At 43.6% G+C, this 18,410-nt stretch overlaps 1 protein-coding gene across 2 annotated transcripts in view; it reads left to right on the top strand.

Annotated features, from left to right (window-relative positions):
* The first annotated feature begins 1,107 nt into the window (after nucleotides 1-1,107).
* Nucleotides 1,108-18,410, top strand: part of NDNF (neuron derived neurotrophic factor) — a 42,507-nt gene continuing 25,204 nt past the window's right edge. Inside the window, exon 1 of one of the 2 annotated variants that reach the window (XM_026499260.4) lies at nucleotides 1,108-1,633. The gene's annotated coding sequence lies outside the window, so the exon portion shown is untranslated. The other variant, XM_057310040.1, reaches the window with a different exon arrangement.

Raw genomic sequence — 18,410 nt, 5'->3', positions numbered from 1 at the left:
TGGCTTTTACAAAACTATTTTGTGGAGTATAAACAGTTTCATAAATCCATCTATCGCAGTATTCTCACCTAGGAGCCACAAAACTTCGGGAGCCTCATTGCACCGCCCTCTGTGACCAGGTATTTAACAAAAAGACCATAGTTGTTCATATGACCTCCGTAAGGCTGATTTTCATTTTATTGATCTCCATTTCTCTGTGGCAATAAGAAGAGGGCAAGTATTTTTCATGCTTTCAATACTGACACTCTATCTTAATAAACTATTCTCTGAGAACTTAAAATTTGAGAGTATAAAAACCAGGTTTGCTGGAAACTGGGTTCGCATTTGGGAAAATGAGATCACTAAATCACTCGGTACTCCCCCCCGCCCCCCCCCCTTTTTTCTCTGCCCTGGCCAGGTTGCTAATTAGGTAACTTCTTATCATAATTACCTAGTCAGCCTTAATGGCTTCACACACTCTGCTCCGTCTCTCACTGGTCCTGCAGGGCCGCTTTTCAATTGTTAAAACAGCTGCTGAGTTTCAAACCGGAGGAGGCTCGGTGTGCACCGAGGGGGAAGCGCTCCCTGAGTGAAGGCTGTGGTAGGCAGGCGGTCGGGTGAAAAGTGGGACATGAATGCACAGTTTGCACACTCCGCTTTCCGCCTCCGACCTTCTGGATTTAGCTCTTCGCTCCACTCCCCACCCCCCCGCATCAACCCCAGAGATCCCCTTATTGTGCACCCGGGTCTCCCTGACGGTGCGATGGCCCCGCGTACTCTTCTCCCTAGGTTTTGTGGCTTTTAGGGGGTCTCGATGGGCCTCCCTCTCCTTCCTAGAGACAGGCGGGGCTGTAAGGACGGCCGGGTGTCCCCCGAGATGCCGCCCGCGAGGGTCCCTGTTTGGGGAGCGCTGGGTCCTGGCGTGTGTGTGTGTGTGTGTGTGTGTGTGTGTGTGTGTGTGTGTGTTTGCGCGCGCGCGCGCGCGCGGTGGCGCGCAGCGGGAGGGAGGGAGGAACTGGGGGGGGGGGAGGCATCGGGCAGAGGAGGGAGGGGGCGGGCGGGCAGCGGTGGGGCGGGAGGGGGAGCGGCTCTGGGCTTCAGCAGTGACACTCGGGAGCGAACACACAGTCCCCGCTCGGAGCCGCGAGAGAGCGGAGCGAACCGAGCCGCGCACCCGCCGCCGCCGCGCGCCCGGCTCTCTTCGCGTCGCACTCCAGCCAGGCGCCGGTGCCCCGAGCGGCCGCCCGCGGAGCCCGCGACAGCCCCGCTCGGCTCGGCAGCATCCTCCCGCCGCCCAGCCCCCGCACGCTCCCCGCCTTTTAAAAGGACCTCCCGCCACTTCCCCGCTCTGTCCCGGGATCCCCCAGCCCCGCGCTTCTCCCTGCTCCACTTCGCAGCAACTTCGGCTGCCGCGCGCCACCAGCCTCGCCCGCCTTTGAAGTTTGCAGCGCCCACCGCAAAGTTGGGACACTTCGGCGGGTTTAATTTTTCTCTTTTATCTGCCTCCTCCTCCGCCTCCCAGCCCCTTCGGTTCCTGAGTACTGGTGCTTAGCATCTTGGCCGGTGCCGGGGACGTGGACTGTTTCGCACACCACACCTCGGGGAGGGATTTTTCCTCTCCCCATCCCAGGAAAATCAAACAGATTTTTGTAAGGTAAGTAGCGAGAGGAAAGCAAACTCCTGACGCCTCCACGCCTTAGCCCGCCACCCCAAAATCTGGCACAGGGAGCGTTCACACCCGAGGGCTCATCTGGGATGGGGGTGGAGGCGCGCGTCCCCTAACTCAGAGGGGCCCAGCGAGGTTCTCCGTCACCGCTGGACGAGGGCGCCAGATCCGGAGGAGCCGAGGGCTTAAGGGGCGTGGAGCAGGTCTCCCTCGGTTTTCCACGCTGGCTTAGTGGCTGGGCGGCGCGAACAGTGTTAGGAGGTGGAGAGACCGGGGTGCACAGGCCGGGGACACTGGGTTCCCGGTGCCCAGGGCGCGGCGGAGTCCGGGAAGCCACAGAACCTTTATCCCGGACTTGGCCTGGACACTTACTTTGCCCGCCTGCCGGAGGGTTTGCTGCCTCCCTCTACGGTTCATGCCCTCCACCCTTGGCTGGAGAAAGTCTGCGGGACTGGGGTCTTGGAGGCGCGTGAGTGCGGGACGAAAAGCGAGGGGTCTGGGCTGCTCATGGGGCTGGCTCGCCGGCGGGTAGGGCAGGAGCGGGTTCCTGGCGGGCGGCCCCCAGCCGCGCAGCCGGGGCGCTGGCATCTCGGTCCGCTTCGGCCAGCCGAACCCCCACCGCTCTGGCTCCTGGTAAGTCTTCTGCCTGCTAGCCGAGCATCGTTAGGGAAACTTATTCGAGCTGAGCAGGGAGGCCTGGGACCTGACCCTACCTCTTGCCTGGGTACCAGAGCAGCCACCAAGGGGTCCCTCCCTCCAGCCCCAGACCCAGCGGCAGGGCGTCGTGCCCTAGCCCTGTCTGTGCACCAGTCGGTGTTCGCTCTAGTCGGCGCTACCTTCAGTACCACCGAGCTGAGAGTTGGGGTGGCCCCGACACTCAGGAATCCGAACGAGTGGTTCCAGGTCCCAGCTGTTCTCCTGGGACACTTCGCAAACTGCAGAATTTAGGGTGCGGTTTCGTTTAATTGTGCGCCCTTCCTGCCCCCTCCCCCCCGTACCCCCGCCCGAGGCTGGAGAATTCGCCGCAGCCCCCCGCACCAGGTCCACGCCGGTCGCCGCGGCCCTTGCTTGGAGTTTGCCGCGGGCACCTCTACAAGGGCGCTGAGCTGTCCTTTGGGCCAGGTCGCGGTTCCCCTCCCGGTCCCCTTCGGGGCGCTGTCCATCTCCTGCTCTGGGTACAAGGAGCTCCCTGAAACCAAGACCTTGAGCGAGAAATGAACCTGAGAAAATGTCTCTGGGTTTGATTTTTTTTTTTTTTTAACATAGTTCCTTTCAGCAACTTAGTTGGGCTGGTTAATTTGTCTATTTCTCATCATCATTCGATCCTGCTGTATCAAAAAACAATTTATTTTTTTATTTGGTCGCTGACCTCTCCAAACACATTACCCTCTTCCCCCCACCGCCCTCGCCCACCCCCACCCCTTCTTTTGCCTCGCTTCCTGAACCCTTTTTCTTTTCTGAAGGAGGGAATCTCCGTACCTCCTCCCTTTTTCCTCCCACCCGGTCCCTGAGCGCCTGTGAGAACCAGGGGAGTCGTCAATGGAAATAAATAGGACCCCCGCTCCATTCTCCGCCCCCTTTAAACAAGTAAAATCCTCCCTGGGCTCGCAGAAGTAGAGATAAAACATCCCTCCAGAGGGAGCGGTTTTGAGGATTTGATGGGATTGAATTGTTTTATTATCCTGAAAGATGTGATGGATGGGTGCGAGAGCAAATATGCGTACAGAGCAGAGTGAACTGAGGGCTCTCGTATTTATCATTATTAATTATGGTTTATTAAGGGTGATAATAAGGCCGTACCCTAGCTGAAGACAGTGTTTGTTTGGTTTTGATTTTGTGTCAGTTTCTTGTTACAGTGGTTTCAGAAAGTGAATACACCAAAAGGGTATTAATTCCTCACACTCGTTCTGCATATGGAATTAATTAAATGTCAAAAAGATACTGTCATTTTACCAAAGTTTTAACCCATGAACTTTTAGAAGGTTGCACTCTTATGAAATGCCCTCGTTTGCCTCAGTCTGTCTCCTTAAAGTTAAAAAAACTTGGCAACATAATTAATTATGGTCCCAATTCCCATTTTCAATCTAAACCTATATGAAGGATTACATTAAAATATCCATCATTTATCCTTTAAGAGTGACTCTGATGAGTTTAAATTCTTCAGGAGGGGCAGTCAGCTGGGAATGAGGGGTCCAGAAGTTAGAAAAATTAGTGACTATTTCAGATTTCACTAAAAAATCCTCTAATTCTTCCTGTAAAGAATGAAATTAACAAGTGTTTTCTCTGCATGATTCTTAACTTCATCGAATGTCCTTAATCTTTACCATACACTAGAAACACAACAGCTTGCAGCTTTGTCTGTATTGTTTTCATTTTTATGTCAGGACCTTTTATTCATTAAACCTGTATGTGGAAGTCACAGGCTCCACGTGGCAGCAGCACTCTGTTTTAATTAGTAACTATCATAAAAAAGAAGCTAGAACTCTGTAATGGGCCTAAATTGCTAGGAATTATGTGTGGTTTAAATTACGCATTTATTTCGGCAGAAATGAAACCATGAATATAAAACATCTTTTAATCACTTGCAGATCCAGCTTTTATCTCTTAAGATGTAACAAAATATATAATTGAAAAATATCCTTCTAAGAATGAGGGTAACCCTGACCCTCATTTTATTTGTCCTGGGTCTGTTGAACATTCATGTGGTAACATGAATAGTAAAAAGCAAAGAGTGATGTCATAACCTTGGCAATACCATGCTGAGGGAATGCTTACATTCAACGCAGCCATCGCAGCCATCGTGAATCAGGCTGCAGATAACTTAACATAGGGACTTTTTCAACTGACTTCATGAACCTGGTGATTCACATATTAGTTTTCTCACTTGGATTTATTGCCCAGACTCCCCGTGTGATAAGGGAAAATTTGTGTTGTAGAACTCTAATTATTTGGAATGAAGGAGGGAGGGCAGAAATAAAATGTACCTGACTGCTGTTATCTTCCTGTGTTTGTTTCTATAGTATTTCTATTCAGTGTATTAAGAGGCCAGAATTTTTATTTTCAAACTGATTGTGTTTTCGTTGTCATTGTTAGGACAGAACTTATTTTTCATTTTGCAACGACAAATGAGTCGATATTGGAAATGTAAGGACTGTGCCTGAGTCAGCAGATAGCAAGGAGTAGTGTGAATTCCACATAATGTGCACCGACTAAAATTATTTTAATCTTTCTTCCTTAGTTATTCCAGTAATAAGGTGGTTGAGTCTAGTGACTAAGTGGTGCTCTCACACTTCTTTTGCTCCCCATCTCTGTGTCAGGTCTTGTTTTGGGGAGCCCTGCACTCAGGGTAGCATCCAAGTAATGAATGGACCTCGCCAGTGTCAGCTGTCATAATCTTAATCACCAGGAAGAAAGCATATCCCATAGCCATCCATACTGGGTCAAAAGCAAGTGTAATCTACAAAAGTCATTCAGATTATTCACTTGACCTCGAAACAATGTCTAGAACCTTTAAATTGGAATAGTTATTCCAAAGAATATAATTTATTCTTTTCCAGTTGGTTCACATTCAGTAGAAGCAACAACTAAACAAGTTATAGTTGAGTAGTAAATAGTAAATCACACTAGATCTTTACTTTCAAACTGATTTCAAAATTAAAGTCCTCCCATATTTAAATACTCCATTTAAAAATGCTTTGCAATTTAAACCCTGAAGTTAGGCTAAATTCTGCCTCATTTCAACGTTATATTACAATGCAAATTGACACCTATGATGCCCACACACTCATGCTTCCACACGTTAATTTTCACCTAAGAAGAAAAGTATATGCTTTGCTGTTATTGTTAAAAATAATCACATAGCGTGACATAGAAAAACAAAACTGCTAATATTTTATTGCATCATCTGGTGGCATGCTGATCCTAAATTCAGTTAATATTTCTGGGAAAAAACACACCATTTTAGGAGGAAGCCGTGTTTGGATATGTGTATAGATCTCTTGCCTCTTCTGAGATGACACCTGACATTTGCTTTCTGTAGCCCGCCAGTGCCCAAGCCAATGACAAATGCAAGTGTATCCCTGACTGCTTACTTCCTGAACACATTTCCTAAATCCGAAGATGCTACAGTCACATCTTCCCCCTTCCTTTTGGTATGTTACTAAAAACTGCAAACCAACTAATCCATGCATTTTAGTATTTGGAAATACTTGGAAATTATAAAATATACAGTATTAATTGACCCAAGATTTTAAAAGGTATTACTTCTTTACATTTTAAAAATTCAGAGAAAGGTATTTGATCAGTATGGAATAAAAGCAAACTGGCAATACGTTTCTGCAAACTTTTCCCTTTAGGATAAGAGACAGAGTTGACCGCAGAACAGCTGGATATTGGGTCCTGTTACAATGTCAGTTTTTTTAAGAACTCACTAAACTAAATGTGATTTAAACTTTAAAGTCCACAGACCTCAAGTTTTTAAATCTAGAAACTTCCAAGATTACATGTCATTATTCCTTCAACGATTTCCGGATCCCTTGGAAACTGATTTATTTTAGTAAGTTGGTGAGTAGTTTTTGGTTTTGATTTGTTAATTTTTCCTGTATCGAATTTAAAAATGACACATATTTAATATTGTATATATTTCTCTGAAGTATTTATTTTTAGTTTCACTTGTGAAAACTCTGAATGAATCTTTAAAAAAGAAAACTATGGCAGAATATATATAGTTAACTTTTCCTATGTCCCTTGATTGTTCTTTTGAAAGAATTTGCTGCTATCCTTTTGAAAGAATTGCTTCTATATAGTTACAAGAAAAGAAAAAAAAAACATTTTAGAAACAATGGGTTATATAAATTTTGGAAGGAACTTGATCAAAACATGATTACACATGATTAGAAATCGACTCATTTGAACGGACCTCTTAGACCCTGCCTCTGCAGTATGGAGGTTTTAAATATAATAATCAAATAACAAAAATTGAGTTAGCAACATGCACTCATGTCTGTTTTCTAATTGGAATGATTACAGCCAATATCACAAATAGTGGTGACTGTCTTAGTAGTATATGGTAACTGTGCAAGTTTCTGTCTTCTCCCTGACATGAAAGCAAGGCACACACTGTCTTCTTCCAGCTGTGTGCTCAAAGGACATATATTCCACAATCTAAAGACATAGCCAAAAAATAAGGACTATATTCAAATGGGTGTCTTACCCATAACTAAAAATCATCATAACAATGTAGATCTTGTTCTCTGAGGCAATTGTCCTCAAGCACACAGATCTAGGTAAAATGAGACTGGGTTTTATCATTTTCTAAAAGAAATAGTAAAACCTGAACTCATAATTAGAAGGATTTGTGAAGGGCGATATCTTATTTTTAAAAATCATCATGACCGTTGTTAAAGTTATAATATAGAAACTATGAGCAAGTGTTTATTTGTAAAGGTAGAGAATACCCCGTCTGGATAGTGAACAAACAAAATGAGGGGCAAATTTGTGATACTTACTTGAAAATATTATGTTTAAAAGGGAAACATTAGTGTGAAAAGGCTTGATTGATTTAAGGTTAGTTTCTCTGACTTAGGTGCTACAAGTGTTAGGTGTCTCCTGGAGTATAGATAGTTACAATTTACAGCACATCGTAGTGAGAAATAAACCTCAACAATCCATATGAACCTAGGAGATGGCTTTGATTACTCCTTTTTGTTCAGGTCATGTGTACTCGAAGCTCACGGGCATTGCCAAATGTAACACTATGCATTTTATTTCCGTAATAAAATCTGTTTCTGGTTAAATTATCCGAGTCATACCCCCCAAAACCCAACTTACATAATCATAAATGTACTTAATCCTTTTTAGTTATCTTGTTTAAAATACATTTAAAGACAGATAATAAATACATTTTAGCCATAAGAATACCCTAGTAGATATGTCTTGGTTGAAATCTAAATATCATTCATATGTTGATTGCACTCAATAAATGTTGTATTTCACATTAAATCACAGCATTCACTGAAATTCACTGTATTATCAAACGCTTCAAGCTGGGGTTGATTCAGAAGTAACTGGATCCTGTAATTGAAGAGCTATTTGTTGCCAACAGTAGTGACAGAGATCAGAAACAGCAGTGGGAGCTAGAACACCTGGCAAGCTGAGGAAAGACAGCGATCATTTCTCTCGTGGCCTCTGCAAGTCTCAGATATTTTAGTTCTAGGGGTGATCCTTCGAAGTTTGCTAAAATGTGCTATGAAAATATACTACTTTTTTAAATGGAAAATGAAACTGCCTCTTAGATAGACGATAAGGATTTGACCCTCTGACGACCCCGGTAGTGGGCATAATCGTACCAGTAGATGGACAAGCAGGCAGGTCCCATGAGAGACGGCCTGAGGTATTCGGGAAGCCCGCCTGCTCCCAAATGTTACTGAGGCCTCTTACGGTACTAAAATGTTATCTGCAAAAAGATGATTGTTCATTTTTAAAGTCATTTTGTTTTTCAGTGTCCGCTATAAATGTAAAAATACCCCTAGGATGGGAAACAGGGTAAGCTGCCATCAGCTAACAGCTTACAAAGATGTTAATTGCTAGATAAAGCCAGATTGGAAGAAGGCTAGTTTAAGACAGAATTTTAGAGAAGGGAGATACTGATCTTTGGATCTCTAAGCCTCTTCTTTGGACAGCCTACCTTTAGAGCACACCTATTCTTTTTTCTCTTCCTCTGATAATTGCTTCTCAGTTTCTTATACTCTAGAAAAAGTTATACCCTGGGCCAGCTTCGTGTGCCACACCTGGAAGGGCCCTTGTGCTTAGTTGAATGCGTTTTTTTCCCCCAAGATTTTTATTTATTTATTTGACAGAAACAGGCAGCGCGAGAGGGAACACAAGCAGGGGGAGTGGGAGAGGGAGAAGCAGGCTCTCTGCTGAGCAGGGAGCCCGATGCGGGGCTTGATCCCAGGACCCTGGGATCATGACCTGAGCCGAAGGCAGACACTCAATGGCTGAGCCACCCAGGCGCCTCCCAGTTGAATGCTCTTCTGTCACCATCTTGCAATTCTTAATTTTTGAACAAAAGGTCTTGCTCTGAGCCCCACAAATTTTCATTTTATACTGGGCCCGCAAAATATGTAACTCATCTTCTTTCTACCTTGATGTAAATTTAAGATATGGAATCTTGATGTTGAGGAATTGGTGAGGACATTTGAGATTATCTTTGCAAGGTTAGGTCTAGTGAATATTTGTAATTAAAAACTTATCTTTTCAGTAAGGTAAAGAAACAGAATACTTCTTTAAACAATTGAGATACTGAACAGAAATCTAGCCTTTGGTAGTGTTGATCTTATAAAGCAGAGGTCTCTAAAAGGAAGTGTCCTATTTGCCTCACAAGATGTCTCCTTATGATGAAAGTAGAAAATATCAAAACTCTATTTACACTTACTTTTATGTATAAAGAAGGAAAAGAAGTTTTGTTAACATTATGTAATATATCTATCGACAAAGGCACTTTGACTCAGCATATTGGATGGTCATCAAAAAATCAATAATGATAGAGGTGACAGCTTCTGTGAAGAAAGTAGAGGTGAAAATAATGACATTTAATCAGCTCTGACAAGAAGTCGGCCCTACCCACAAGTTAACCAGAAAAAAAGGTGCGCAGTATAGGAGTTCATTCCATGTAATCAACTATGCTACTCATCGCAGTATAGAATGCCGTAAGTTATGTATATATTAAATCCCAATTCTAAAAGATTCGAAGACAACACATTAGAGAGCCAGAGGTCTTAAGCAGAAAGCTGAAAGAGCCCTCAAATAAATTAGTCACCATTATCTTCAAGTATTCTTAGTTATATATATAAGCATTTGATAATTCCTCTGTTACCAGTAAATAGATAATACACTCTATTATGTTCTGAAAAATTCAGTATTCCAAGAGTTTAAAAAAAAAAAGTTATCTAGCCTGCTTAATGCTCTCGTAAAAATATATATTGTGTTACATTTTGAAATTTTATTGTCTCTCAGTAACCTTGCCTGTTATTAACTTATGTTAAAGTTGTTTTTGTGCTTTGGATTTCACAACGTGAATGGAAATTTTCCTACTTATTAACAATATTATAAATGTGTAAAACCCTCAGCTCTTTACAAGGTACTGCCACATCCATCATTTTCCTTAATCTTCACAGGAACCCAGTGAGGAAGATATTAATCCTCCTGCTGAGAAATCTGAGACTCAGTTTCAGAGACTTCACAAACTTTTTAAAAATAAAGTGGGGACTCTGGTTCCAGGAGCAAAATTGATGGAAATGTCAAAAACTTTCAAACTGAGATTAGTTTCCAAATTAATTTGTAAGGACACAGTTTGTTTGGAATTTTTTTTTTGTTACAATTTAATGATTCAAAAAATATCATTAATTTAGTCTAAATTCACAAGACCTTAATCTTAGACATTCTATGTGCTAAATGTTTACTGGTTTTGGTAATGGCTAACTTATTAGGTAATTTTGTCGAGGAAGATGATTACACTTTTCCACTTTTAAATGAGTATTATTAAGGTGCAACACTGAAAAATTAAGAATCTGCAGAATCCCTTTTTAAATTAGTGGTAATTCATAATAATTTACCTCTATAGTCATTCCAGTATTCTGGTAATAATGCGGCATTTTTAAGAGATAAGATTTGAAGTTAGATCTGTTTTAAACATTTTTAAATAAATGATTTCCCCCCAAACTGGGTGAAGTTATTCATTTCAATGGAATAATGAGAGTTATTATAGATGTAAATGATAGGATATTCTAAATATTCTAAATATTTAAAGCCCTTTAAAACAATGAGGAATGAGTAAGCTCCAACAGTGAAAATATTTATACACACACATATTAACACTTCAGCCAGCAAGTTCAGTCTATAATTGAAAAAAAAGCTATATTTAAAGTTTTATTTCCACTTACAAAGCAATAACAACAAAGAGACAGTTTTGAAACATCTTTTTCTCTCAGCAGGCTCTATGTTGTGTAATGACCACTGATCACTGTTGACCCCCAACACTCACTAGCTGCAGCCTTTCCCTAATGGGTACCTTAAAATTTTGTTTGAAAGAAGAAGAACTACACCTAACTGTGTATCTTACTTTTGGGGGGAGGAGGGGAAGGGGTGAAATAATTGTGGCCAGCACTGTGTGGTTTGTCATCTCTCTGACTGTTGTAGACTTGTGTGTTTGTGTTATATCATCATAACTTACTATAAACTCTTCATTAAAAGTGACCATGCGGTCTGCCCGCATTATCTGCCTTCTGAGTGCCCTGTTCTTTAATCATCTCTTAATCCAGAAATAATAATGCAGAACATCCCAGGAACTGAGCCTCATCCTCGGCTCTCTAATCTCCACACGTGCCTCTGAAATCCTTTGCTAGATCTAGTGCCTAAAAGGCCCGAGCACACTCCCCTTTGAATCCGGTTAATCCATCTTTGTTTGTGAAACAATACTGATGCCCTCAGATATGGTCCATCAAGGCTAACAAAAAGAATATTAAGAATTTCCTACTGTTCGTGTGATTATTTTTAAAAACTCAACATCTTGGCCTTTCCTCTGTTTCCAGTCAGTCTTTGATGAAATAGGAACCCTTTACCTGATTAGGTGAATTCAGACAGAATAACCTGACGTTGAGACTCCTTCCGATACCTGTTTAAAGAGCAGGTCAAAACATGTATCTTCTGTTGTTGAAAAAAATGTTGCAACTGGTTAGAGAAGCTGTTTTATACTATCTATGGATAACTAGGACCTCTTTTTATTTCAAAAGGGCATTCACATCCAGTATCTTGAACCTCATAGCAGCCCTGGGAATAATTATTTCCATTGTGTAGATGAGGAAACGGAGACCAAAAGAGCTGAAGAGCCTTGCTCAAAGTACAAAAGCCAATAAGGGTTTAGTCAGAACCTCTTCAACTCTGATCTTCTTACTCAAAGTCCAGCGATCGTTTTCGGTTTTACTTTGGCAGCCTTTTCACTGTTCCCGAACTTGGAGACATGAGACAGAGAGTGAGCAACAGAAAGAAGAGAGAGGCGATAGGTTAACTACCCTTTCTTTAGGGTTCTCTCAACTGCGAGATTGTCACGAACCAGTGTCCTTGGGGAGTATTATCTCATCTCTCCAAAGACAGGGCTCTACATTTATTGTTTGTTTTTGGCCTTGGATTTCGTAAGAGGGGTCACAGAACAAATACATATTTGAAAACTGTTACTTTAACTTTTTTTTTTTTTTTTTGCAAGAACACGAGAACCGCATACTTGTGTGCCCCACTTTTTTCTTTTTTTTTTTTTGGAAATAAGAATAATTTAGGGTTTAACTCTTTTAACTATTTAATGTTCCTAGAACATCTGTCTCACTCTTCTATCTTTGGATTACATTATCCTGGTTATAGTTATTTTTAAATTAGTACCTTGGTTTTGTCCTGTGTGTTGGCCCTGGAGGCCGCCTCAAAAACTCTTTGAAAACAGACAGGCTTTACTGCTGTCTTATCAAAATAAGTGCCAGCAAGGGAATAAAGAGGCAAAGCTCCAGGACGATCAGGTATTTGGGAAAATACAGCATTGGGTCCATGGAATCAAATGGCAATTCTTAGTCTATGGTATTTATTATTCTATAGTAATGATATCTTCTCAATGGCATCTTATTTCTTAGTATTTGCCAACTCCATTAAGTATATGAACAAATTAGAATCTTGTCACAATCTTCTAAAAATTCCACTAGGCCATTATTGGGCTTTAATATAAACATAGACATATTTCCCAGAGCAAATAAACCTACCCGCTGTCTTCTTCTTCTTCTTTTTAATGTAAAGAAGGCAGAGAAAAGAAAGCTGTAAAATTGTGTGGATGTAATAATAGTACTCAAAAGGACGAAAGGATGTGTATAATCTCCATGTCATCCATGCTGAATAGATGTTGAAAACATTAACATTTGGTAATGAGTAAAAATTAGAATCAAAAAGTTCAAATAGGGGCGCCTGGGTGGCTCAGTCGTTAAGTGTCTGCCTTCGACTCAGGTCATGATCCCAGGGTCCTGGGATCGAGCCCCACATCGGGCTCCCTGCTCCACTGGGAGCCTGCTTCTTCCTCTCCCACTCCCCCTGCTTGTGTTCCCTCTCTCGCTGGCTGTCTCTCACTGTGTCAAATAAATAAATAAGATCTTTAAAAAAAAAAAAGTTCAGATAATGACAGGAGGGGTGGCTGGCTGGCTCGGTGGATAGAGCATGCAACTCTTGATCTTGGGGTTGTAAGTTCAAACCCCACGTTGGGTGTAGAGTTTACTTAAAAATAATTTTTTTTTTTAAGGTGAGAATAGTGAAAATACTGGAGAAGAAAATCATAGTGCCCCCATCACCAGATAAGTGGTCATGGGATTGGAGGAGGCAGAGCTACTGAAAGTGCAGCCCATGGACTTTCAGCATCCCCATCTCCGAGGCGCTTGTTAGAGAGGCCAGTGACCGGGCCCACCCCACACCTTTTGAATTAGGTTAAGAGGAAAGCTGGGTCGTGTGATTACACATTCAGATTTGAGAAGCACTGGTCCATAACATTTGTTCCTATTCTCTGATCAGAGTGTATCCCAACCAAACCATATTCTGCATGTTTTCAGAGGAAAGAGGGCCTCCATGCACTATGTTGTTCTTACTAGGACATGTCTGGGTTTTTAAGGACAGAAAAAAACCACATCCTTCTACCAGGCTCCTGGGCCATCCACCAATCTGTAGCAACCAGCCAACAGGTCCATGAGCTTCCACCTCAAAAGATTAAAGAAATATTTCCCAAGTTTTTAAGTTTTACAAAGTAACCTACTTTATACCCATGAAATTGTCAAAAGCATCCATCCCTTATTTCCTGTTTAGCTTATAATCTCTCTTGCGAAACAAATTTCATAAGTGAGCAATAATAATCAATTTTACTCTTTTCAATTTCATGTATTTGTTAGCCACCAAATGTCAGGAACATCTGCTTGGTGTTTGGGTTCCGTGGTCAGCATTATAACTGGTGTAAAGATAGCATCTCCGTTCTGCAGAACCTGGGCATCTCAGGAATAAGTTACACGGTCTACAGGAGACACAGGCACACGGGAAGGCACACGGCTCACGTGCCCTGTGCCGTAGGTGCTCGAGTCCTGTAGGTGTCTGGGGCCGGGGAGGCGGCAGAGACAACAGGCGGCCCAGGGCGGCCGGCAGCCGGTGCTGGGAAGGGGAAGCGAGTGTGGGGAGTTGTAGGAAACGAGTTCGGTGGAGCCGAGGAGCGAGGTCAAGGACCGCGTGTGCGCGGTGTGCACCCTCCAGTTCACGGGAAACCATCTGACGTTTCTCCTTCTGTCTGCAGAGGAAGGAAACATTTTGGTTTACAAAGATGATGATGTCCGTGCTGTGCGAAATGATCACGGAGAGGTGTGGGAAGTGGGCGTGAGAAGCAGCAAGCGGGTCGTTTGGGGGACTGGCCCTGTGGATAGAGAAGAGAGAACCAGTTTGAGAGAATGTGCAGCGGGAAGATGGCAGGATTTGTGGGTTAGCGGGGGACCGAGATCGAAAACAAGCGGCTCCCGCCGACGTTCCCAGTGTGGCACCTGGCAGGCCGGGGCTGCGAGGTGACACTCGTGCGTGCTGGTTTCCGGGCAGCACTGGTGACCCTTCAGCAGCCTTGCTGAGATCGACTCTTCCATTTCAGTCAACAAACACGGGAAGAAACCAAGGCAGCTCAGGAGTGGTCGCAGTGACTTAATCTGCCATGGACTCGACGGTACAGGAGTGTTCTGGCGGAGGAAGGAAAAGGGCCCAGATTCGCATTCCAGCCCGAGTCTGGCTTGCTGAGGCCAGTGCTGAGCCACCTCACACCTTTGAGCGTTCGATCCTGGGCACCAGGAGGAAAATGCGTCTGGAGCTAAAAATCAGCCTTGAGGCCTTGGCAAACCACCACCCCGGCTTCCTTGCTTAGTCCAGAGTCTGATGGGAGAGATTTCAGATCACCTTACTCTTCGCAATGAACTTCTTAAAGTCAGTATAATTAAGCAAATATTTATTTAGTGCCTACTTGGTGTAAGAACTACAGAAGTCTATAGAAGAGATAGAAAGATGAGTAAAAAATCTTTTCTAAGGGGCACTTACTTGAGTAAACTCATGTTATGAAAGCCTCGTGAAGAGCTTTTTTTTTTTTAAGGGTGAGAAAAAAATATTAAAATAGCTATAATTCAAGTGAGATAAAAAAACAAGTACCATAAGACTCAAAGTCTCTGGTTTCACTGGACGGCCTTGACTCTGTCTTATCTGCCTGTGATGTCCCCACGGAACTTGCAATAGGCACTTAACAAACAAGAGTTCACTGACTGGCAGTGTACAGAGAGAGCTCAGATAGCAAACCATCCCAGTAAGGACCGCACGGCTGCAATCCTATTAAGAATCTTCCTGTAGATTTTGTACTTTTTTTTTTTTCTTTTGGTGTCTCGCTCCAGAAAGTCAGGAAGCATCCTTCCTCTGTCAGAACACCTCCTACTTTTTAAGCTACTCTGTTCAGTTTAACGGCTTTGTCAGAGAAGTCTTTATTTTACTGAGTCCCGAACTCCTTCCCTATAGTCCCGTGCCAGCCGCTGGGACTAGCTGGGCCAGCCAGAGTGCTTCCAATCCCTCTTTCATCTGATAACAGACCTTAAAACAGCTGGCGTCACGGCCCATCCCAGCATTCCTGGATTTAACACTGGCCAGTCCTTCCTCACCAGATGTGATTGTGGCTGCCTCAGTGAGTCAGGACTGTCTTCTGGTCTCTGTGAGTTGCAATCGTGTCCCTCTTAGTGGTTGAGAGTTATGGCTAAGGCACAGGTGGGGCAGATTCCTGGACATACAGTGCAACAGACCAAATAGGTCCTTTCCCTCAGTCTCCATGACTTACTCCTCTCCATTCAAGTCCCTGCTGAAATGTCACTTTCTCAGAGAGGCGTTCCATGACCACTCAGCCTAGAAGGGCTCCTTCCCCCGCAACCTTCCTCCTGTGGCTCCCGTCCAAGCTCTTCGCCTGTTTCACTTTCTTCCCTGTGCGGCTGCTCTCTGGAATGCTTATATTAGATGTTTGCTTCTTCATCCCCTCCCTTACCTACCGAAGTGCAAGATTTGCAAGCACAGGGACATCACACATCGTGTCCTCGGCCATATACCCAGCATCTCAGGCAGTGCTTGGCACAGAGTAAGTGCCCAATGAGCATTTGTTGGATCAGCCAATGAACTCCGCAATTCCATCACGCTGGCTCTTTGCAAAAAAGTTCCTGTTGTCACTGCCTTGTTGATGAGTACCACTTTTTATTACAGCGCTAGAAGCTGGGTTATAAAGATTTCTTTGATCAAAACTTTATGGAAGATTCGGCCCATGTGTTGAGCAGACATAGCTGGCAGAATTACCAAAGCAATTTTTGAAACCAGGTTTGTCATCAGAACAGGAATATCCTTGAGCCTGAGTAATTAAAGTACCTGGTTTTGTTAGTATGGTAAGTAGAACGGAAAAAGCTTTTTAAATTTTGAAGGTCCTTTGAGAAGGTAGTATGTCTTCCCTGAGATAGATGGAAAATATGTAAAAATGTAAGGTTGCTGCTGATGGATGAGTGAAGAGATTGATTATCTTTGGAGTCTTTGTTCCCACTACAGTGTTTTGTTTTATCCTTGCTGTCACTAGCACACAACACTAGTAATGATCTCCTTTCAGAGGGTGTAGTGATTCTTCAGTTTGGTCCACTGGTCAGTTGATATTTAGTAAACCCTCACTCTGTGTATTACAGAATGTCTGAAAAGATTGCTGACTTTCCTCCTTAGAGTATTACACTTCAAAGTTTGGTGTCTGTTCTAATGACCCCGCCAGAGACCTGTTTGCTTTCCCTAGCCTGCTTTTTCCTTGTTTAAAAAAAGATTTTATTTATTTATTTGACAGAGAGAGAGAGACAGCGAGAGAGGGAACACAAGCAGGGGGAGAGGGAGAGGAAGAAGCAGGCTCCCAGTGGATCAGGGAGCCCGATGGGGAGCTCGATCTCAGGACCCTGGGATCATGCCCTGAGCCAAAGGCAGACGCTTAACGACTAGGCCACCCAGGCGCACCCCCCCCTTTTTTTTGCTTTTTCCTGCCTGTCCCTGAGCTCACCACCTGCCTTTTTCTGCTCGCGCCTGCGCAGTTCCCCTCATTCTCCTGCCAGCCCGCCATCTTTCAGATTCCTCCGTGGAGGGCGGTGCTCTGCAGAGAAGTGCCCAGGAGGATCCGTTAGGTGGCACTGGCAGATGTGGGCTCATAGGAACATTCCCAAGTTTTACTTAGCCTGTCCATTCAGACACAGCTTATGAAGAGGTCTGGCTATATGACAAATTGCAGTGGTTTTTTGGGTCACATTTTCTTCCTAACTTCCGTATCTGTTTCTCTTAGCTTCCTCCTCACTGACCATAAACAATCTCTTACCAGAACTGTTGACAAATTAGTTCGCCTTGGATGTTATTCACCATTCACTGGAAATCTAAATTCGAAGAAGCAGCTACTGGTGTGTGTGTGTGTGTGTGTGTGTGTGTGTACACATACACTTGTTGCCTTTCCCCAGTATGTCTCATCCACCTTCCCTGCATCCAACAGATCCCCTTTCCCACCCTGACAATTGAAATCAATATTTTTGGTTTTTCAACCCAAACATCTTGCTACTTCCCACCTTGGCCGGCGCACCCTTATGTTTCTCATTAACAAGAAGAGTGTCTTCCTTTCTCATCTTTTCTAATACTTTATCCAGTATATGAATTTGCTTTTAAAAACTGCGTCTAACATGATCAGCCATTCATGAATTATTTGATGCCACCTGGAAATTCTGCCTGACTAATTTCATTTTTCTCTGATTTCTTCCAACGTTTTGTTATTTTATTGCGCCTATGTTCCTGTAATCAAGGAGATATCTTTGATCCTTCTCTTTTCCTCACTTCCTGCCTCCAACTCACCTGCACATTCTGGTGACGGTGACTATAAGACACAGCCCATCTCTCCACTACTCGCCATCTCCCCCACCAAGTTTAAGCCACCACCACGTCTGCCATGGACGGCTGCAGTAGCCTTCTTCTGATCTTGCTTTTACAAAGATGAGGTTGGTTTTTGCTTTTATAGTTATCCCTCCCCTAAAATCTGTTTTCTACAAAACAGAGTTATTCCTAAGAAACATGGATTAGATCATGATCCTGAGCTTTTTTTTTTTAGACTTTATTTATTTGACAGAGAGAGAAAGAGAGCACACACAACCAGGGGGAGCAGCAGGCAGAGGGAGAGGGAGAAGCAGGCTTCCCACTGAGCAGGGAGCCTGATGCATTGCTCAATCCCAGGACCCTGGGATCATGACCTGAGCCGAAGGCAGATGCTTACCCCACTGAGCCACCCAGGTGTCCTGATCCTGAGCTTCTTAAAGGCTTCCCCTCATACTCAGAATAGAATCCAAACTCCTTAATATGGTTTGCAGAACTGTATGTGATCTGCCCTCTGCCTTCCACTCTCCCCTCTGCCCACTTTGTCCTGGACTGATACCCTTTCCTTCACCCATACTCACATCTAGTGCCGACTTTGGGCCTTTGCACCAGCTGTCTCTTGGCCCAGAATGCTCTTTCCGTTGACATTCATTTCACTGGCTTCCTCTGGTTCATATCTCGGAGGAAATGTCATTTCTTCCAAGAAACCTTCTCTAAATATTCCACCTGAAGCAGCCATCGTGTTCTCTCATGTGGGCCTATTTCAATTCTCTGT

Source organism: Ursus arctos, unplaced genomic scaffold (assembly GCF_023065955.2).
Source record: "Ursus arctos isolate Adak ecotype North America unplaced genomic scaffold, UrsArc2.0 scaffold_11, whole genome shotgun sequence".
Lineage (NCBI taxonomy): Eukaryota > Metazoa > Chordata > Mammalia > Carnivora > Ursidae > Ursus > Ursus arctos.
This window is presented reverse-complemented; position numbering and strand designations above follow the sequence as displayed.